The sequence below is a fragment of the Schistocerca nitens genome, chromosome 6, assembly GCF_023898315.1.
Source record: "Schistocerca nitens isolate TAMUIC-IGC-003100 chromosome 6, iqSchNite1.1, whole genome shotgun sequence".
Taxonomy (NCBI): Eukaryota; Metazoa; Arthropoda; class Insecta; order Orthoptera; family Acrididae; genus Schistocerca; species Schistocerca nitens.
Genome location: NC_064619.1, coordinates 543,031,550 through 543,054,601, shown reverse-complemented (window position 1 = coordinate 543,054,601; position 23,052 = coordinate 543,031,550). Strand labels below are relative to the sequence as shown.

General features: G+C 43.8%; 1 non-coding gene across 1 annotated transcript; it reads right to left on the bottom strand.

Annotated features, from left to right (window-relative positions):
- Positions 1–20,982: 20,982 nt before the first annotated feature.
- Trnas-gga (transfer RNA serine (anticodon GGA)) lies at positions 20,983–21,066 on the bottom strand. The gene is given in 2 exon segments: positions 20,983–21,017; positions 21,027–21,066. It is a non-coding gene; the product is annotated as a tRNA-Ser (tRNA).
- Between the last annotated feature and the right edge of the window lie 1,986 nt (positions 21,067–23,052).

Sequence of the window (23,052 nt, the reverse complement as noted above, 5' to 3'; positions counted from 1 at the left end):
GCGATCACTGATTGAGTACGACTAAATTCAATAATACAGTAAGCCTTCTGTTACGCGGACGCCACATAGCGTGAGACTGGCTGCACGCTCCAGGTCAGCACTCGTAGCGACATCTAGCGGATTTTTTTCTGAGACTCTAGACCATGCCGATTACATCTAACGCCTAGTGACATTTGTCTCAATATTATTACAAGTTAAAATCGGGTCATACTTTTTGGGACACCCTGTAAAACGAGATGGTGAACTTGTCCCAGTCGTCGATGTTAAACGTGATTTTTGGGGTAGGGTGATCGTAAAACACGAATAAATAGCGACACTTTAGTCAGTGTAATAGTGAATTAATAAAATATATTACGTTGCTGTACATCCGATTACGTTGAAGTCTTGAAAATTATATACATATGAAGCAGTGTATACGACAGTATTCGTACATACATTGACCTGATGGAAGCGGTTTCAATGTACGACTTTTAGAGCCTCACTGTGTGAAATGTTGGAAGGATCACTGCGATGATGCTATCTAGAAGTATGAATTTCGTCTGCCTGAGTGGTCATCTAACCCCGTTCTTCAGCTTGTCCCTTTAATCCCAACATCTAAGTTAGATGACGATCAGTTTGGCTCTAGGAAAGGTTCAAATGGCTCTGAGCACTATGGGACTTACGATCGGAGGTCATCAGTCCCCTAGAATTAGAACTACCTAAACCTAACTAACCTAAGGACATCAAACACATCCATGCCCGAGGCAGGATTCGAACCTGCGACCGTAGCAGTCGCGCGGTTCCGGACTGAAGCGCCTAGAGCCGCTCGGCCACCGCGGCCGGCTCTAGGAAAGGCAAACGCACAAGAGAGGCAGGTCTGACGTTGCGGACGAAAATGAAAGTAAGAGACGTTCGTAGAACTTGTCGAGCTGTAAAAAGCGTTCAATAATTTAAAATGATGAAAAATGTTCGAAATTCTGACAAAAATAGGGAATGTACAATACGCACAAGAACCAAGAGAGAACAAGAGCAGAAGACCGAGAACGAAGTGAACAGATTAAAAAGGATATATATTCTTTCACCCCTGCTGTTACATCTAAACATCGAAGAAGCGATAACGGAAATAAGAGAAAAGTTCAGGAGTTCAAAAGTTCAAGAAGAATTACAAAAAATGGTTCAAATGGCTCTGAGCACTATGGGACTTAACTTCGAGGTCATCAGTCCCCTAGAACTTAGAACTACTTAAACCTAACTAACCTAAGAACATCACACACATCCATGCCCGAGGCAGGATTCGAACCTGCGACCGTAGCGGTCTCGCGGTTCCAGACTGTAGCGCCTTTAACCGCTTGGCCACTCCGGCCGGCAAGAAGAATTACAGAATCTTTTGAATGGAATGAACAGTCTAACGAGTAAAGAATATGTACTGAAACTAAATCGAAGAAAGACGGAAGTAATGATAAGTAGCAGACATGACAATAGCGAGAGGTAGCAAAATGATCCATGCTGAATGGAAGAAGGACATAAAAAGCACACTAGCACTGGCAAAAAGGGCGTTCCCGGCCATAAGAAGTCTACTAGTATCAAGATAGGCCTTAATCTGAGTAAGAAATTTCTGAGAATGCACGTTTGGAACACAGCATCGTATGGTAGTGAAACAATGACTGCAGGAAAACTGGAAATGAAGAGATTCGGAGCATTAGACATGTCGTGCTACAGAAGCGTCCTCTTTTAGAATACTACTGCGCGGTGCGGGAACCTTACCAGGTAGGACTGACGGAGTACACCGAAAAAGTTCAGAGAAAGGCAGCACGTTTTGTATAATCGCAAAATATGGGAGAGAGTGTAACAGAAATGATACAGGATTTGGACTGGAAATCATTAAAAGAAAGGCGTTTTTCGTTGCGACGGAATCTTCTCACGAAATTCCAATCACCAACGTTCTCCTCCGAATGCGAAAATATTTTGTTGACACCGACCTACATAGGGCGGAACGATCACCACGATAAAATAAGGGAAATCTGAGCTCGTACGGAAAGATATAGGTGTTTATTCTTTCCGCGCGCTATACAAGATTGGAATAATAGAGAATTGTGAAGGTGGTTCGATGAACCCTCTGCCAGGCACTTAAATGTGATTTGAAGAGTATCCATGTAGATGTAGATGTAGAAGAATGTTAAAAATTAGATGGACTGATAAGGTGAGGAATGAGGAGGCTCTGCGCAGAATCGGAAAGGAATATATGGAAAATACTGACCAGAAGAAGGAACAGAATAATACATCCGTTAAGACATCAGGGAATAGCTTCCATGGTACTAGAGGGCGCTGTAGAAGGTAAAAACTGGAGAGGAAGGCGGAGATTGGAATATGTTCCGCAAATAATTGGAGACGTAGGTTGAAAGTGCTGTTCCGAGATGAACCGGTTGGTACAGGAGAGGAATTCGTGGCGGGCTGCATAAAACCATCCGCGCGGGGTAGCCGCGCGGTTTGGGGCGCCTTGTCACGGTCCGAACGGCTCCCCCCGTCTGGGGTTCGAGTCCTCCTTCGGGCATGTGTAAGTTAGTTTAAATTAGATTAAGTAGTGTGTAAGCTTAGGGTCCGATGACCTAAATAGTTTGGTCCCATAAGATCTTACCACTAATTTACAATTTTTTTTTTTTTTGCATCAGACCATCCAGAAGACAGATGATTAAAAAAACGTCATCGTTATAAAACGCCCCGTCCTCAAAGCTGTGAGGATGGGGCGTGAGTCGTGCTTGGGTCGCTCAATTGGTAGAGCACTTGCCCGCGAAAGCCAGAGGTCCCGAGTTCGAGTTTCGGTCCGGCACACAGTTTTAATCTGCCAGGAAGTTTCATATCAGCGCACACTCCGCTGTAGAGTGAAAATTTCATTCTAGTCATCGTTATAGTTTGAGGAAATTACTAGCCGGCAAGCACTGTATACCATTGTTATCATGAAAGGTTACGGAACATAACGGCTACTTTGCAACACATCTCCTAGCACTACGCGACGCCTAATCCGAAATATTGTAAGTTGTCTCGATGGAAGCCACCAGACGTTCGTCGCTCTCGAAGTCACGAGTGGCAGCAGGAAGGCACGCCGCCAAGTTTCCTCTGGCAAGCTCGTTGGCGTCATCACAGCCTGCAGCTGCCGAACTTGTGGCGGTTTTCCGGAAGCCCTGTGCTCCGCTAATTACGAACAGCGCGGGCGGCGAACAGACCTCGGCGCTTGACAGGTATCGTTCAGGGCGCGGAAGAAACCAGACTCCACTTGAGCTCGTAATAGCTCCAAGTTTCTCTAAATGAATACTGTCTGTACCATTTTCGATATATACGCAATATTTTTCGTAATTGAAATCTCACATATAATTATAAGTGAGACGCCAATTTTTTCTAAGTACCGAGAAATTTTATGAACCAGAGCGACTCTTGATATGGGTGAGTCTTGTATCCTATTTTGCTCAAACGTCCAGAGACATCGTTGTCACTTGTCAGCTAAGCCACATGTTAATAGAGTTTTTCGTAGGTCATTGTCTACAGCTGTTGAATAAATTGGAAACAGCATATTTTTATGGTTATTCTCTGCGGGTTTAGTTTGCTACAGTCATCTTCAAGGAGAAAAACATTGTACATCAATAGACCGACCGTAAATTTTCGTCATATATGAAAAATAACTCATCGGCTAGACTGCTCACTTTTAATTATTATGGTGGCCTTAAATAAGGTCTAACTTATCACAATTCCTCGATATCGCCTCCAATATCTGTATATGATACATAACTAAATGGTTCAAATGGCTCTGAGCACTATGGGACTCAACTGCTGAGGTCATTAGTCCCCTAGAACTTAGAACTAGTTAAACCTAACTAACCTAAGGACATCACAAACATCCATGCCCGAGGCAGGATTCGAACCTGCGACCGTAGCGGTCTTGCGGTTCCAGACTGCAGCGCCTTTAACCGCACGGCCACTTCGGCCGGCGATACATAACTGACGTACTATTGTTTGATCACGTTACCCTCTCCTCCCGAAATTTAGCCTTGTTACTCAGTGACCAAAAGCTTTCTTTACTTTATCGACTCATTGACTCCTCTAATTCTAAACATTTATCCTAAAATATAGTATTCCTACTCCAACAACACAGATTAGCCTTCCCATTAACATCGTATTTCCCGGTTATTAAAATAAGCTAATCGCTTAGTTCTTGAAATAATGTGCTTTCCCTTTACTTCTCACTGAAAACATACACAACATATTCAGCACTTTCAGTATTGTCACCATCAGTCTCGTTAGACATATTTTATTTCGTTGTCTAGTTTCTCCTGTTTTCTTTAGCGTTTTATTATTTTCAATGTAACCTGAATGTGTTGTCGCTGTGATAAGATATCTACTATAATAGAAGATATTTACATACAATAATGTATCGCATTTGCCACGTACAAATAAGAATCCCAGATATAGCCTGGAATCTGTCTGGTCATAAACAAGATAGGGCTTGAATATCCTAATCTTGACAGGGCAAACAAACAAATAAATTATGATACCGTATAATACAGCGTGCTTAGTCGGAATGCTTCTGGTATTGCCTAATATTACGTTTATCCTACATCTTCTATTTACAACCTGTGAAAACATACAGTACGCCATTAACGCAAACAGATGAGACGCCCCCTATTTGGCAGCGTTCCATACCAAATTGGTAGTTGGTACAACGGAAGTTTTTTCTAACCAAACAGAACTTGTCCAGCCATCTTCGGAGTGAGCCGAGGTGACTAACGCTTCAGCACTTGCTCCGTCCTTTTACACCCGAGGACCGAACCACTGCGTATGCGTCCAAAGATATACAATGAGCCAGAGACGTCGATAAGCGGCAAAGAGGTGTAACATATGCATGGAAATTAAATCTATGGCTGCGCAGTCGTTCCACATGTTGATATCGATGTGTCAAGGAGAGCTGCACCGTCGCGACGTCTTTGTGATTTAATTACAGAAATTGCCGGATTCCATGAATTGTCCAAGCTGAAGCTGCTATCGCTATTGATTAAATTCGTCGCCAGCTGAATTTCAATTGCTTCTTTCACTACTGAGTCCCAGAAAGATGAAGTCGAGGCTAAAATTTCGACATTATCGTACGCCATAGACTACCCAGTGTCAACACAGTTCTCCGTCACCGCAGATTTACTAGGTTGTAAGAGACGAGTGTACCTGCGGTGCTCTGTGTATCTCTCCTGGACTGTACGTGTCGTCTGTCAAAAAATGTTCAAATGTGTGTGAAATCTTATGGGACTTAACTGCTAAGGTCATCAGTCCCTAAGCTTACACACTACTTAACCTAAATTATCCTAAGGACAAACACACACACCCATGACCGAGGGAGGACTCGGACCTCCGCCGGGACCAGCCGCACAGTCCATGACTGCAGCGCCTCAGACCGCGCCGCTAATCCCGCGCGGCTGTCGTCAGTCTGTGTATTGACACTGTGCACTCTATGGTGTGCGATAATGTCGAAATTTCAGCCTCGACTTCATCTTTCTGGAACTCAGTAGTGAAAGAAGCAATTGAAATTCAGCTGGCGACGAATTTAATTTATAGAGATAGCAGCTTCAGCTTGGACAATTCATGCAATCCGGCAATTTCTGTAATTAAATCACAACGACGTAGCGACGGTGCAGCTTTCCTTGACACATCGATATCAATGTGTGGAACGACTGCGCAGCCATAGATTTAATTTCAATGCATATGTTACACATCTTTGCCGCCTATCAACGTCTCTGGCTCCTTGTGTATCTTTGGCTGCATACATTGTTTCGGTCTTCGGGTGTAAAAGGACGGAGCAAGGCTGCAGCGTTAGTCACCTCGGGTCACTCTGAAGATGGCTGGTCGGTATGCAGCCGAAATATTAGAAGAAGAAGCTGAATTTATACGGCTGCACGCTCAACATTTTATGGAACAGTCTTTACGCTGTGAAAACATGAAGATGCACGAAAAGTACTTGTGTTTGCGTCGCGTACTCTGGTATCCCAGTACTTGTTTGCTGATTACACTATACACCTGACATATCAGTGGGTACTGTACAATTCTCCACAAGTTAGTAACTCTCCCCATTAGACTGTAAAATAACCGACGGAGCGTCTGCATAAAGCTTTCCACCCGACACCAAACCACGAGAGCGCAGTTCGGTTCTGGGAACAGTCAGTGTTTTCCAGGACGCAAAACGGTTTCATTGATAATATATCGTTGTTGACGTACATCATTGTCACAGACAAAGGGTCTTATGGTTTGATAGACAAGTATTTTCAACAGTAAGCCGCGTGGAATGGCCACGCGGTTTGAGGCGTCATGTCACGGATTGCGTGGCCCCTCCCGCCGGAGGTTCGAGTCCTCCCTCGGGCATGTGTGTGTGTGTTGTTGTTAGCATAAGTTAGTTTAATTAGTGTGTAGGTCTAGGTATTGATGACCTCAGCAGTTTGGTCCCTTAAGAATTCACACACGCACACACACACACACATACATACCCACACCACACACAGTCAACAGTAAACAATTATGTCGTTAGAGGGAAATGTTTCTTATTATCACTTTCAAGTACGGAAACCAATGTGCCTGACGTAATTTGATTAAAGAGATGAATCGCAATGTAATTTATCTAGTAGATTTACGGTCTTAACCCCAGATATTTCAGCTTCCTGTACAACCACACACATTACTAGCAATACGGCATTTTCCTTTTTTCATTCTTCTGTGGAGCAGAAGTAATAGTAACAAAGGACATTCCTTGCTTCCTTCGGAGAGGAGCAGCATGAACTTTGATTTAAACCGCGAGGAAATTAGGTTTACGACGTACTTTTATAGCCTTTCATTCTTGTTGGAAAGGAAGGACGTAAAATGCTCCGTCTGCACGACCCAAGTCTCTATACCAGCGACCAAGACGTCTTCCTCGATTCAGTATCTATCACATTATTTAATTATGGGGTTAGTAACCGACTGTGTAGTCTTTCAGTCTGTTTGGTGGCTTCATTTTAGCACACTCCACCAGCCTCTAACTCATCTACACATTATTTTCACGTGACTGTGTTCGCATTATTCACCTGCTAGTTAGAACTTACTGTACGTTTCGCAACAATCAATTACTTACGATTGTATAAAATATTTAGCGTGTTCAGTCAGGACACATCAATATGGCAAAAGGGGATGCTCTCGTCAGAAAGCCGCCATCATTTTGTGATATTTTCGTTGCTGTTGTTGGATTTAAAACAGTTGTATTTCTTTTGTTGCACTACTTAATACATAATGTTACATGTAATTTCAACGTGAGAACTAATGCAGAATTATACAGGGTGTTACAAAAAGGTACCGCCAAACTTTCAGGAAACATTCCTCACACACAAAGAAAGAAAATATGTTATGTGGACATGTGTCCGGAAACCCTTACTTTCCATGTTAGAGCTCATTTTATTACTTCTCTTCAAATCACATTAATTATGGAATGGAAACACACAGCAACAGAACGTACCTTTGTTACAGGAAATGTTCAAAATGTCCTCCGTTAGCGAGGATACATTCATCCACCCTCCGTCGCATGGAATCCCTGATGCGCTGCTGCAGCCCTGGAGAATGGCATATTGTATCACAGCCGTCTACAATACGAGCACGAAGAGTCTCTACATTTGGTACCGGGGTTGCGTAGACAAGAGCTTTCAAATGCCCCCATAAATGAAAGTCAAGAGGGTTGAGGTCAGGAGAGCGTGGAGGCCATGGAATTCTTCCGCCTCTACCAATCCATCGGTCACCGAATCTGTTGAGAAGCGTACGAACACTTCGACTGAAATGTGCAGAAGCTCCATCATGATAACGTGCTCCATTGAGCGTAGGTGAAAGAACATGGGGCCCAATCAAGACATCACCAACAATGCCTGCCCAAACGTTCACAGAAAATCTGTGTTGATGACGTATTTGCACAATTGCGTGCGGATTCTCGTCAGCCCACACATGTTGATTCTGAAAATTTACAATTTGATCACGTTGGAATGAAGCCTCATCCGTAAAGAGAACATCTGCACTGAAATGAGGATTGACACATTGTTGGATGAACCATTCGTAGAAGTGTACCCGTGGAGGCCAATCAGCTGCTGATAGTGCCTGCACACGCTGTACATGGTACGGAAACAACTGGTTCTCCCGTAGCACTCTCCATTCAGTGATGTGGTCAACGTTACCTTGTACAGCAGCAACTTCTCTGACGCTGACATTAGGGTTATCGTCAACTGCACGAAGAATTGCCTAGTCCATTGCAGGTGTCCTCGTCGTTCTAGGTCTTCCCCAGTCGCGAGTCATAGGCTGGAATGTTCCGTGCTCCCTAAGTCGCCGATCAATTGCTTCGAACGTCTTCCTGTCGGGACACCTTCGTTCTGGAAATCTGTCTCGATACAAACGTACCGCGCCACGGCTATTGCCCCGTGCTAATCCATACACCAAATGGGCATCTGCCAACTCCGAATTTGTAAACATTGCACTGACTGCAAAACCACGTTAGTGAATGAAATGATCGTATGGCATTGTTGGCCGGGAGGCCCCTTGCGGGGAAGTTCGGCCGCCGCATCGCAAGTCCTTTTCAGTTGACGCCACTTCGGCGACTTGCACGTCAATGATGATGATGAACACACAACACCCAGTCATCACGAGGTAGAGAAAATCTCTGACCCCGCCGGGAATCGAACCCGGGACCCTGTGCGCAGGAAGCGAGAACGCTACCGCAAGACCACGAGCTGCGGACACCACGTTAGTGGCTGTTGATGGTACGTACAGATGGGCTTGATGCTAGTACTGTAGAGCAATGAGTCGCATGTCAATACATGCACCGAAGTCAACATTACCTTCCTTCAATTGGGCCAACTGGCGGTGAATCGAGGAAGTACAGTACATACTGACGAAACTAAAATGAGCTCTAACATGGAAATTAAGCGTTTCCGGACACATGTCCACATAACATATTTTCTTCATTTGTGTGTGAGGAATGTTTCCTCAAAGTTTGGCCGTACCTTTTTGTAACACCCTGTATACTGTATTAAGCTTTTTAAAAAAGGACGATGTTGCATAATATTAGGACAAACAGGAAATCTCTGGTTCGTTAACATTAATAAAATTGTATTTCTGTCTGATGTTTATAATTGTTGTCAGATGTAAATGACCTGCAGCTTTTTGAAGATAAATCCGTTGTAATTGCGCGCCAAAAACAAAATAACCAATCAGAGACTGTGCTCGACATCTATTGAGCATCCCAGAGTGACCCAGAGAGCATCCCAGAGTGCCCCAGAGAGCTAAAACACTAAGAAGAATCGCTTCTCGGCTTTTGGCAAGATCAATGTGTAGTATTTGTGGCCCTTAAAAGGGCCGTTTATTGAGAACTGCTTTCAATGATTATATAAAGTACAATCACCCACAATGCGACAATCTTCCAAAGAAGAAGGACCACTAGCCTTCACTCATAAGTGAATACTACAATCGGAATTTATCTTACAACGTCTACGACATGACAAAGACAAACTCCCGTACGGAAAAAGGTAGGAACCCTCACTAGCTATAATAATCTCAGAAACAGGTATAGTACGGTAAGCTAAGATTTCCCGACTTTCAAATGATTCCAAACCGGCTCTACCTGCATTGTTACAAGCAACGAAAGCAACAGTTAGCCATCCGTTACCCAAACTGGAGGAAGAAGAAACTTTCATTAAAGAAAAATTTAACCTCGCACCACAAAATAAAGTAGGTCCATGAATAAGAACAAATTGAGTAGTTTTAGAAACTCCTCTCGTTTCGTTCTTTTTACCCTTAGCAGAGGATGTCGAAGCACCAAGAGTGCCGTCCACATTGACAAGTGATTTGTGAGTGCTTCCTATGGTTTGCCACAAAAAGTAGCGTTGTCGAAAGATGGTGAAACGTATGAAATGTGTGTTATGTAAATTCGGTGGTTAAGAAATTCCCTGCTGTGAAATGCACAAGACGGTATTGTACGACTGACGATTGAAGGTACGCGAAATAGCTGGCCGTAGGTGGCCAATCGGGACCGACCGCCGTGTCATCCTCTGCCAGTGGCGTCACTGGGGGCGGTATGGAGCGGCCTGAGGTCGGAACGCCGCTCTCCTTGCCGTTGCAGGCTTTCTTGAACTGGGAGCAGCTACTTCTCACCCAAGAAGCTCCGCAGTTGGCATCACGGCGCTAACTGAATTGCACCAGTCGTCCCACCGACGAAAACTCCTTAGTACGAGCAATACAGGGAATCGAATCCGGGTCCTCTGGATAGCAACCAGACTCGTTGACCACTGAGCTCCGGAGGCGGACAGAAGAACTATAGGTTAATGGAATTGCAATAATACGCAATCTTTTAAAAATAGCCCCGCCATAAATGAATCAACTGTCAAAGCAATCATTGTCTTCGTCCAAAAGAAAGCAGCTTAATCTGCTGAGAAAGTAATGGCTACTGTATTCAGGTCTGCAAAAGAGTTAGTCCCTTTCAGCATCTTAGAAAATGTGGAGTGCTATATACAAATGACGAATTCTGCATGTTCTGTATCAGCGGCCGGGCGGGGTGGCCGAGCGGTTCTAGGCGCTACAGTGTGTAACCGCGCGACCGCTACAGTCGCAGGCTCGAATCCTGCCTCTGGCATGGATGTGTGTGATGTCCTTAGGTTAGTTAGGCTTAAGTAGTTCTAAGTTCTAGGGGACATGACCTCAGAAGTCAAGTACCATAGTGCTCAGAGCCATTTGAACCATTTGTATCAGATTGGTGCGAAAACTGCGCGAGAAAAGAATTGTATCGCAAGAGCTGAAAAAAAGTTAGAGTAATACAGTTGTCCACAGAGGTGCTTCAACAGCATGAAAAATTAGAGATTCTAAGCGAGGGCTTGAAAGGTGGCTACACTGAGTCACAGCGCCATAGATTGCGCCAAAGATTATTATTCCGCCGCCTCCACTGGTACAGTAGTAGTTCAGAGGTTGCCGTGGGCAGTACTTGTTGAGAGGATGTCGAAAGCAGTACTAGTTCAGAGGATGTCGAGTGCAGTTGTTGTTCTGTTGGGCGAGAGAGTAGATGCCGTTCGGTTGGTGTAATGTATTGATGGAAGATGTTGCAATGATCACAGTGTATTTTTCGTCAATATATATTCAGGTAAAAAAAACTATTTCACATTTCTTTAATCAACAAAGCACGTGGCTTGTGTTCATGTATTAGACTTGTAATTCTGGCTTCTATGTGCAATTGTGGTATTTCTGGTTTTTCAATTAGTTTATTGTAAATGGTGCTTAAAATATCTTGTCGTATTGAGGAAGAACCGTGCCAGATACATGTACGTTGAGTCACACTACCACACACAGAACAGTTACACTAGTGCTTTGTTGTTTCGTAGCTTTTATAGTTGTAGCGGACTTAATTAATCAATTGTGTTAACGGAAATTTCTTGTCATTCTTTATTGTTATTTTATGCAGTCAGATTGCGTGCTAATACTACTCAGTGCCAACCGGTTATGAAACTTCGTAACCGGACACATAGCTACTAAAATTATTGCATTTTAATTAAGCCCCTATGCAAGCTGATGGAACGCTGATTGTATGCACCAGATTTAGCGTCACATCTTTCGAAATTTTTGGCTGCAGTACAAGATGGGTATTTTGCGAACCTTCCTTTCAGAATAACAATTTAAGAATGCATTTAATTCACTGCAAAGTCACAGATCGAATGCACTGAATTTAAATGTAACTACATTAGGTATATTCATTTATGATCTAAAAAAGTAGCACAGTGTTTCCTAGGGGAGAGTACTAAATTTCTTGGCGCACCAAATTGTTGAGGAGCTCAGTGACGTTCCGTAAAGCAAAATCGTACGGCATTGTAGACTGGGAGACACCGAGGGGAAGGTTCAGCCACCTAATTATAAAGATTCGTCCTATTTCCCGCGCGCGCTGTCACCTTCTCTTCGCGAACTGTAGCAGTCATGTGTTAGTTAATGGATGTGATACGTGTGGACTACGGTAATGAGAATGTGTGAAGTGCGGCGTCATGTTTGCGTCGTACAACGATGAGAGAAGGGAGAGGGTGAAACACAGTGCCGGCATATAGCCTACTCCTCTTGTACAGCAACAAGGGAGCCCGCCAAGCCTAACTTCCCCATCCGGTGAACGGACGGACTACCATCAATACTGTCGCATGCCCTTAATCCATGAGACTGCGGAGAACTTTGAAATTTAATCCAAAAAATGGTTCAAATGGCTCTAAGCGCTATGTGACAACACCTGAGGTCATGTCCCCTAGACTTAGAACTACTTAAACCTAACTGACATCACACACATCCATGTGTGGCAGGATTCGAACCTGCGACAGTAGCAGCAGCGCGGTTCCGGACTGTTGCGCCTAGTACCGCTCGGCCACAGCGGCCGGCTAAATTTAATCCATCGGCGCAATGTCTGGTTACCAGAAACTTTACGCCACCACCCTTTTTCTTGCCGAAACGGCAAAGGGTAAGCTTCCACAGCGCGTGGCGCACTCGAGCTGTTTACCCATACAAAAACCTGCCACCTGCCACTAGTGTACTCAACGAGCGAAGGTCCTTGGCTTCGTGGCGTTATGTGAGCCTGTGTTATTTTAAAGCAATTCCTTTACTGTATTCTGGGTAAAATGTTAAATCGAACTATGCAATAGTTTTCTTTTTTATGTTGCATGTCGCAGAGAAATAGAAGAGGAGACCAGTGTCGTATACTGATTTGTAATGGGTCTAATTGGAGTCGGTCGAGCAAAACCTATCAACCGACGACCAGCCCACAGGAGAATACGCCGTTGTACTCGTCTGCTTCACTGGTATTTAATTATTGTACATTGTTAAAGAACAAAGAACTGTTTTATTCTGCAAGTATGTTGCCCGCATCTCGTGGTCGTGCGGTAGCGTTCTCGCTTCCCACGCCCGGGTTCCCGGGTTCGATTCCCGGTGGGGTCAGGGATTTTCTCTGCCTCGTGATGGCTGGGTGTTGTGTGCTGTCCTTAGGTTAGTTAGGTTTAAGTAGTTCTAAGTTCTAGGGGACTGATGACCATAGATGTTAAGTCCCATAGTGCTCAGAGCCATTTGAACCATTTTTTGCAAGTATGTTCTGTATGCTGTGCGAGTGTAAAGCATTAGTGTATGTCCGTCTGTCGAACTGCAAAGCGTGTCTTATCTGCCAAAATGCGGTAGAGCACTTGCCCGCGAAAGGCAGTGGTCCCGAGTTCGTGTCTCGGTTCGGCGAACAGTTTTGATCAGCCAGGAAATTTCATATCAGCGCACACTCTGTTACAAAGTGAAAATTTCGTTCTGCCAACATGTTATCAGCATAGAAAATATAGTATTTCATTACAACAGGAAGCTTTGTTGCACATTGTGTGTGATCAGTTAAGAAGGACGCAATGAAGCTAGGCCACAAGATTTTTACTATATACGACGAATGAAATATATGTTGGAAAAATCATAAATTTATAATGAAAAATGTTGGAAGATTATTAACCCTTTGAGTAGCAGTAGTTTCCTGCTTGAATCCAACATAAATTTTTAAAATATCTTCTTTCGAGTTACAGCGCCTTTCCATGAAACAACCGTTGCCATTCCGAGACAGAGACATCAGGTGGAAAACAGAGATAATTCTACGAACATTGCGCATTGTAGCAGTCACTTACAGCATTCAAAGCAACAGTCGGCGCGCACATTGTACTACGTGATTGTGGGAGATTGTGACATATTGCTTTTCTTTTTTAGTGATCATATACAGCAGCTCATTGACAGTGGGGATAAGTACACTGAAGAGCCAAAGAAACTGGTACACCTGCCTAATATCGTGTAGGACCCCTGCTGGCACGCAGAGGTGCCGCAACACGACGTGGCATGGACTCTATTAATGTCTGAAGTAGTGCTGGAGGGAACTGACATCATGAATCCCGCAGGGCTGTCCACAAATCCGTAAGAGTGGAGGAGATCTCTTCTGAACAGCACGTTGGAAGGTATCTCAGATATGCTCAGTAATGTTAATGTCTGGGGAGTTTGGTTGCCAGCGGAAGTGTTTTAACTCAGAAGAGTGTTCCTGGGGCAACTCTGTAGTAAATCTGGACGTGTGGGGTCCCGCGTTGTCCTGCTGGAATTGCCCAGGTCCGTCGGAATGCACAATGGACATGAAGGGATGCAGGTGATCAGATAGGATGTTTACGTACATGCCTCCTGTCAGAGTCGTATCTAGACATATCAGGAGCCCATATCACTCCAACTGCTCACGCCCCACACCATTACAGAGCCTCCACCATTTTGACGAGTCCACTGCTGACCTGCAGGATCCATGGATTCATGAGGTTGTCTCCATACTCGTACACGTCCATCCGCTCGATACATTTTGAAACGAGACTCATCCGACCAGGAAAAATGTACCCAGTCATCAACAGTCTAATGTCAGTGTTGACGGCTCAGGCGAGGCGTATAGCTTTGTGTCGTGCAGTCATTAAGGGTACACGAATGAGCCTTCGGTTCCGAAAGTCCATATCGATGATGTTTCGTTGAATGGTTCGCACGCTGACACTTGTTGATGTATTTGTCCGTACATGTTTCTCTGACGCATCAGTGTATATCTACCGTTACTGTAACCTAAATTGCTGTAGGTGGTTTTAAAATGAAACCATTGGAGCAGTATGTATTCTGATATAAATTTATAAAATTGTAGTCCCATGTTTGTTTGTTATTTAGGCATTATGAGTTCATGGAAGTTGCGAGATGTGGAATTCTGTCTAGGAAAAACGCGTAATTCCTTTCAAATATATCTCATGAAACGACTGGTGGATGAAAACTGTGTGTCCAAGGGGTTCCAAAGTAAAATCACAACTTTAAACAATTGATCAGTTACATTTTGACAATTTCATCTTGTAGTCGTTGTTAATAAAGGATAACATTGAAATGCTGTAGGGAGCAGGTGTTGAGTGAAAATGAACTGAGCCATAACGAATTTATTAACGTTTCTAAAAACGCAAATGAATTTATTTTTAAAAAGAAAAAATCCAAGAAAAAGATTAACAAATTGCCTCCACGACTGAAAAGACTAAATTTCAATAACACAACTGATAGCAAGCACTTCAAAACGGCAACAGTATAAAATCACTTCCTTTTAGTAAAGAATATTAAATGAAGTAAAAATACATTTACATTACAAACAGCAAGACATACGATCAAATGAATATATCACAAATATTAACCATCGGCTATTGCCAGTAGTTATTAAAACGCCATTCCCTCCGAAGTAGCCAAAATGACTGACAAATGTGGTTCAAATTTATAATGATAGAGGCGGTGGCAGAGGCAACGCCAGTAGCAATAATTCCTCCTTCTCTACTTAGATAGGATGGCGGTTGTTGCTACCACAGTACTAGAAACCTTCATTAAAAATTTCTATCATGGTACACAGGCATCTTTACCTATACCACAGTTAACAAGAGATACAATCACCTATCCTGTAACACAGAGACAACTCATTAATTATTTAGTAACAATTAAACATACTACAGATGCAGAAAAGTACGAACGTTATGCAGAAAGCTTTGACTTGACTACTGAGGCATAAAATTTCCAGCCCGCATCTCGTGGTCGTGCGGTAGCGTTCTCGCTTCCCACGCCCGGGTTCCCGGGTTCGATTCCCGGCGGGGTCAGGGATTTTCTCTGCCTCGTGATGGCTGGGTGTTGTGTGCTGTCCTTAGGTTAGGGGACTTATGACCACAGCAGTTGAGTCCCATGGTGCTCAGAGCCATAAAATTTCCCTTCAGATTTTTCCAAAAAAAAGAAAAAAAAAAGACGCAAACGCTTTCGTAAACGACTTGAGCTCGCAATAATAGCCAACAGGTAAATGCAGACATGTCTCAGAAATAAAGTAGATACATCAAACAATTTTCTCTGTCTGTAGAGTACAACTCGTAAATCACGAATTACATCTGCATTCTATACACTTAGATTCTAAAATCAGTTTGGAATAGTGACAGCCACAAGCCCACACACACTGACAGAACTGAACTCAAGTAGTTCCAGACAAAACCTTCATAAATAACACACACACACACACACACACATATATATATATATATATATATATATATATATATATATATATATATATATATATATATATAGGGTGTAAACGGTATAAGGCGCCAAAATTGTACAGATGGCACATCTCTCAATGCTTGACAAAAAAGTCTAGTAATATGTTTGCGTATTTCCTACGGTTATCCCAGAAAAAAACAGTTCGTCTCAGGATAATGGTTTTGGAAAAGTAGATACTTGGCCGTGCACGTACGTAAGCAATCGGTTCCTGTTATCGCCCGCTACGCGTATTGACATCGGGAGCGTAAATCGTAAGCACATAGGCAACTGCGGCCTGAGTGGCTGCGTCATTGTAATACACCGAGCGACGACAGTAGGCGAGTAACCTGCGCAGATGTTATTGCAACTCTGTTAACTGTTAGGTTGGAAAGGCGATTTACTATAGCTGCATTATGCGATATGCATTTAATTTATGGCGAGGCAAAAGGTGTTGCGAGGGCAGCTGTGCGAATTTATCGAGAACGCTTCCCACAACGACGACATCCTGCACGAAAGACATTTGCTGCTGTGCACCAAAGGTTTGTGTCATTGTAATTCTCTACTTGTATGCGATTATTATGCATTTACATCTTAATAAAGTACAGTAGTTATCTGCACCTCTGTAAATTTTCGTCCGTATGCGAAACGTATCTTCTGTTCTGATATGCTTTCCGTTTTTGTTACATCATGACGGAATACAACTGACGAGTACGTATTTAATTCCCTTAGATTGAGAGAAACTGGCTCTTTACTGCCCCGCGCAGAAGGTAGAGGCCCACAACGCGCCAATCGTACATTGGAAGCTGAGGAAAGTATTCTGGACCGCATCCAGGAGGATCCTTCTCAGAGTACGAGAAGCATCGCCCGACACTGGGGTATATCGCACACTGTCGTTCATCGCACTTTGCAAGAGGAGCGTCTGCGGCCTTACCACATTCAACGCGTACAAGCATTGGAACAACAAGATTTCCCTCCACGACGTGAATTCTCAGAGTGGTTTTTGTTACACAGTGCGCAGCATCATTTTGTCAACAAAATACTCGTCACAGATGAAATGTGTTTCACTCGCGACGGAATAACTAATTTCCATCACATGCACACGTGGAGTCTACACAATCCTAGCCACGAAGTGGCAACACATTTCAGTGATGATTTTCCGTAAAAGTGTGGGCGGGTATGCTCGATAATTACATTATTGGGCCCTATGTTTTACCTGCACGTTTGACTGGTAACTATTACCGAACGTTTCTAGAGGAAACATTGCTACCAACGTTGTTAGAAGACATTCCGTTAGGCATACGTCATAACATGTGGTTCCTCCACGATGATGCTCCACCCGACATTGGTCACAGAGTACGCAGATTTTTGGATAATCGATTTCCAGGACGATGGGTCGGGCGTTCGGGTCCACGCCGATGGCCAGCACGCAGCCCCGATTTAAATCCACTGGATTTTTACTTTTGGGGCCATATGAAGGAACTTGTTTATGCTGAGCCAGTAAATAATGTGGATGAATTGACGCAGAAGATTTCAGATGCTGCCAATACCATAAAGGCCAATGTGCATGTGTGTGAACGAGTGCGACGAAACTGGGTTCGCCGTAATGAAGCACGTGTAGAAGCGAATGGTGGTCATTTCGAACATTTATTGTAGTATTGGTGTAAGAGGAAACGAAGTAATGGGTTTTCTTTTCGTTACGATGTTGTTGTACAGAAGGAAGATAATGTGAATTTAGTATTCGTTATGGCATTGCCGTCAAAAGGTGAAACGGTTGATTGTAATTAATGCACAACTATCTACTTGGTAATTGATTGAATTTGTACTAATGGAAATACATTGTGTTTTATAATGGCTTGTCATTACTGCTACGACCTTTGTTATCGACTTGTTGAGAAACAGACTGGTTGTATTCAATTCACGCAAAGCGAATTACACATTCTTGACAACCCAAAAACCGTTTACATTCCTTTTTTCGGTACCACCTGATTATCACACCACGTCGTTGTACACGTCTAATGATTTCAATCCTCTGGTCGGCTCGTTGCCTTTCTCTGGCCACCCCGTCATTGTAAGCAATAAGCTCGGTACGCTGTGTACTTTCGGTTGACTGTTGTTGTTGTTGTTGTCTTCAGTCCTGAGACTGGTTTGATGCAGCTCTCCATCCTACTCTATCCTGTGCAAGCTTCTTCATCTCCCAGTACTTACTGCAACCTACATCCTTCTGAATCTGCTTAGTGTACTCATCCCTTGGTCTCCCTCTACGATTTTTACCAACCACGCTGCCCTCCAATGCTAAATTTGTGATTCCTTGATGCCTCAGAACATGTCCTACCAACCGGTCCCCTCTTCTTGTCAAGTTGTGCCACAAACTTCTCTTCTCCCCAATTCTATTCAATACCTCCTCATTAGTTATATGGTCTACCCATCTAATCTTCAGCATTCTTCTGTAGCACCACATTTAAAAAGCTTCTATTGTCTTCTTGTCCAAACTATTTATCGTCCATGTTTCACTTCCATACATGGCTACACTCCATACAAATACTTTCAGAAACGACTTCCTGACACTTAAATCTATACTCGGTGTTAACAAATTTCTCTTCTTCAGACACGCTTTCCTTGCCATTGCCAGTCTACATTTTATATCCTCTCTACGTCGACCATCATCAGTTATTTTGCTCCCCAAATAGCAAAACTCCTTTACTACTTTAAGTGTCTCATTTCCTAATCTAATTCCCTCACCATCACCCGACTTAATTCGACTACATTCCATTAACCTCGTTTTGCTTTTGTTGATGTTCATCTTATACCCTCCTTTCAAGACATTGTCCATTCCGTTGAACTGCTCTTCCAAATCCTTTGCTGTCTCTGTCGGTTAACTACGTAAACAGAAATGCGTATACTATCTATCTTATGAACGTTAGGTGTTAATAATACAAAAATAAAGTACATGATACAAGAAAATGTCATTAGACTTTTTTGTCAAGCACACCGAGATGTACCATCTGTATAATTTTGGCGCGTTATACCGTTTACAAAATGGTTCAAATGGCTCTGAGCACAATGGGACTTAACATCTATGGTCATCAGTCCCCTAGAACTTCGAACGACTTAAACCTAACTAACCTAAGGACAGCACACAACATCCAGTCATCACGAGGCAGAGAAAATCACTGACCCCGCCGGGAATCGAACCCGGGCGTGGGAAGCGAGAACGCTACCGCACGACCACGAGCTGCGGACACTATACCGTTTACACCCATATAATAACGGGCAACCAGGATAAGGGGTCAATATAGCCGCGACGCGACACCAAGTGACGTGCACACTAATCGGATGCTCACAGTGATTTCTCGTAAAATCCCGTGCCCATTGAGAAACGCTACCTTAGAGAGCGACTAAAGAAGGATGTATCGAAGATAACTCGTAGTCGGAAACCCACGGTATCATCTAGCAGGCGCCACCGCGTCCAGCACTTTCAAAGGTCAGACCAGACTCCAACCCGGCACCACAAGGGACACCAACTGCTTGCAACTTCAACAACAGAGGACACACCGAATGTTGTGTGTCCTACCGAAGTAGCTTTTAACGAGCAATGTTCACGGCTGCGACCAACACACGGCCCCGTCAAACCCGCAGTGAGCAAAGGCACCACTCTTGCCAACGGGCCACGGCTGACGCTTGGCCACAACAACACGCCGCCTCACTCGTCTTCGCTGCCCGTTTCACACTCTCCTTTTCTCCAGGTCGCCGCAGCCCGTAACTACCTTCTCCTCTGACTTGCCCTCTACCGTCTACAGTAACGCTCCACGTCCACTTGAGGCCAGAGGGATTAGAAATCCGCGGGAATTACTCTAAAACAAACGCGAGCGCACGGCACAAACATTAAAAAAAAATTAAAATCATGTTGTATTCGTTGATTAGTACACTGAAGTACCCAAGAAACTGGTATACTATGGCAAGTTATCAAGATTTAAGTGAATTTGAACGTCGTGTTATAGTCGGCGCACGAGGGATGGGACACGAGGATGAAGTTACCGACCATTTCATGAATGTACCATGAATGCCAGGAATCCGGTAAAACATCAAAACTCCGACATCGCTGTGGCCGGAAAAAGATCCTGCAAGAACGGGACCAATGACGACTGAAGATTTGGATTGATTTGGGGGAAGAGACCAAACAGCTAAGTTCAAATGGTTCAAATGGCTCTGAGCACTATGGGACTTAACATCTGAGGTCATCAGTCCCCTAGAACTTAGTACTACTTAAACCTAACTAACCTAAGGACATCACACACATCCATGCCCGAGGCAGGATTCGAACCTGCGACCGTAGCGGTCGTGCGGTTCCAGACTGTAGCGCCTAGAACCGCTCGGCCACTACGGCCGGCAAACAGCGAGGTCATCGGTCTCGTCGGATTAGGGAAGGATGGGGAAGGAAGTCGGCCGTGCCCTGTGAAAGGAACCATCCTGTCATTTGCCTGAAGCGACTTAGGGAAATCACAGAAAACCTAAAGCAGGATGGCCGGACACGGGATTGAACCGTCGTCTTCCCGAATGCGAGTCCAGTGACACTGTGGACGACTGAAGAGAATCGTTCAGCTTGACAGAAGTGGAACCCGTCCGCGAATTCCTTCAGATTTCGTTGCTGGGCCATTAACAAGACTCAGCGTGCGACCCATTCAACGAAACATCATCGATATGGGCTTTCGGAGCCGAAAGCCCACTCGTGAACCCTTGACGCCTCCATGACAAAGCTTTACGCCTCAAAAATGGTTCAAATTGCTCTGAGCACTATGGGACTTAACTTCTGAGGTCATCAGTCCCCTAGAACGTAGAACTACTTAAACCTAACTAACCTAAGGACATCACACACATACATGCCCGAGGCAGGATTCGAACCTGCGACCGCAGCGGTCACGCGGTTCCAGGCTGTAGCGCCTAGAACCACTCGGCTACTCCGGCTGGCGCTTTACGCCTCGCTGGGCCCGTCAACACCAACATTGGACTGTCGATGACTGGATGCATGTTGCCTGGTCGGACGAGTCTTCTTTCAGATTGTATCGAGCGGATGGACGTATACGGTTATGAAGACAACCTCATGAATCCATGGGCCCCGCATGTCAGCAGGAGTGGGGGCTATGTGCAGTTGGAGTGATGTGGGACCCTTGATACACCTAGATACGACTCTGACAGGTGACACGTACGTAAGGATCCTGTCTGAACACCTGCATCCATTCATGTCCATTGTACATTCCGACGGACTTGGACCATTCCAGCAGGACAACGCGACACCCCACACGTCCAGAATTGCTATAGAGTGGCTCCAGGAACACTTTTCTGAGTTAAAACTTTTCCGCTTGCCACCAAACTCCCCAGACATTAACATTATTGAGCATACCTGGGATGCCTTGTAACGCGCTGTTTAGAAGAGATCTCCATCCCCTCGTACTCTTACGGCTTTGTGGACAGCCCTGCAGGATTCATGATGTCATTTCCCTCTAGCACTACTTCAGACATAAGTTGAGTCCATGCCACGTCGTGTTGCGGCCTTCTGCGTGGTCGCGGGGGCCTTACACGATATTAGGCAGGTGAACCAGTTTCTTTGGCTCTTCATGGCTCTCCAGTGTATAATGATGAAGGTACATCTTGTAGAAAATTTTAAATTTTTTATATTGTTGGGATTCAAAGGGTTAATAATTATCTCTGGGGAATTAATTTTCTGTAAACTGACATTTTAACCAAAGACAAGAAGTGAACAGTTCAGGTTAAACAGACATATTTATTCATTTTTACTAAAGTTAATCAAAACCACGTTTGGCTATAATTAATGACCTACGTAGTATCTTTGGAGCAGGAAATTAAGAAATTCACTATTCTGTGGATTTCCGTAGCTCCCAAAAACTCAGTAAGAAGCGAAAATTTTTGGCGACAACAAGCTTTTGTCTGCCATTAGTTTAATATACCAGAGCCTAAGAAGAACCCATTACGATAAGCCATGAATATAGCGAGGCGGTGAGTATATGGGAAAAATATTTCTAACTGCTGACCATTGCGATTAAACGTAGTGAACGCGCAACATGGGTTTGAATACACTACTGTAGTATTTCCCGGCTTATTGCTACCGTTTTGTGACTGGCCCTGATGGCAAACTAGAACGTAACATTACTTCTGTTGGGTCGAAACACTTTTTTCTCCTGCACTCGTGTGCTATGCATAATCATCACGCTGACGCTTTTCTTAGATTCCTTGGCGTAACAGCTCCTTCTTTATTCAAACCCAGTGTGTGGCCTTGCATTCTTCCTCTATATCTGGCTGAAACTTTCAATTTTGTAATAATGTTTACCTCGGGTATCTGTGGTATACATTCATTGCCATCACTGCTCGGATTAAGACGTAGGTGATGTCGCAGCATTTCGTCTGGCTTGCCCGAAATAGGTTAGCGTGGGGGGCTGAATCAAAACAGTCTTTGGAATTAATGACAAAGCACTAACAGTGGTTCATCCTCACTTTTTTGCCATGTAATATATCTTATACGTTTTTATTCGTATGTAATTTTACGCGAAGATGGGCGCTTGACCTAAACTAGTAGTATGTAAAGAAATATTCACAGCAACAGCTTTTGGTGGTTTTGTCATGCATTTCTTTAAATACATTGACGCTGTGCTCCACTGTTTACAAAAAAAATCGATTATTTCAGTTATTCCAAAGCACAATATTATCAATAATGATGAACTGTACTGTGTAGAGAGAAAAATATTTAAGAAAAAGCGTCAGTGGTGTGCAAAAGAGAGAAATCGGATATTATGAAAAACCTTTAGCGTACATGTAGACAAATCAACATTTTTTTTAAAAAAATGCAACAGACATATGGGGCAGCGGCCTTGTTACGAGTACGCATCTGTACTCTGCCTGGGATTACATGCATTTCATGCCCGAAGCAATGACAAA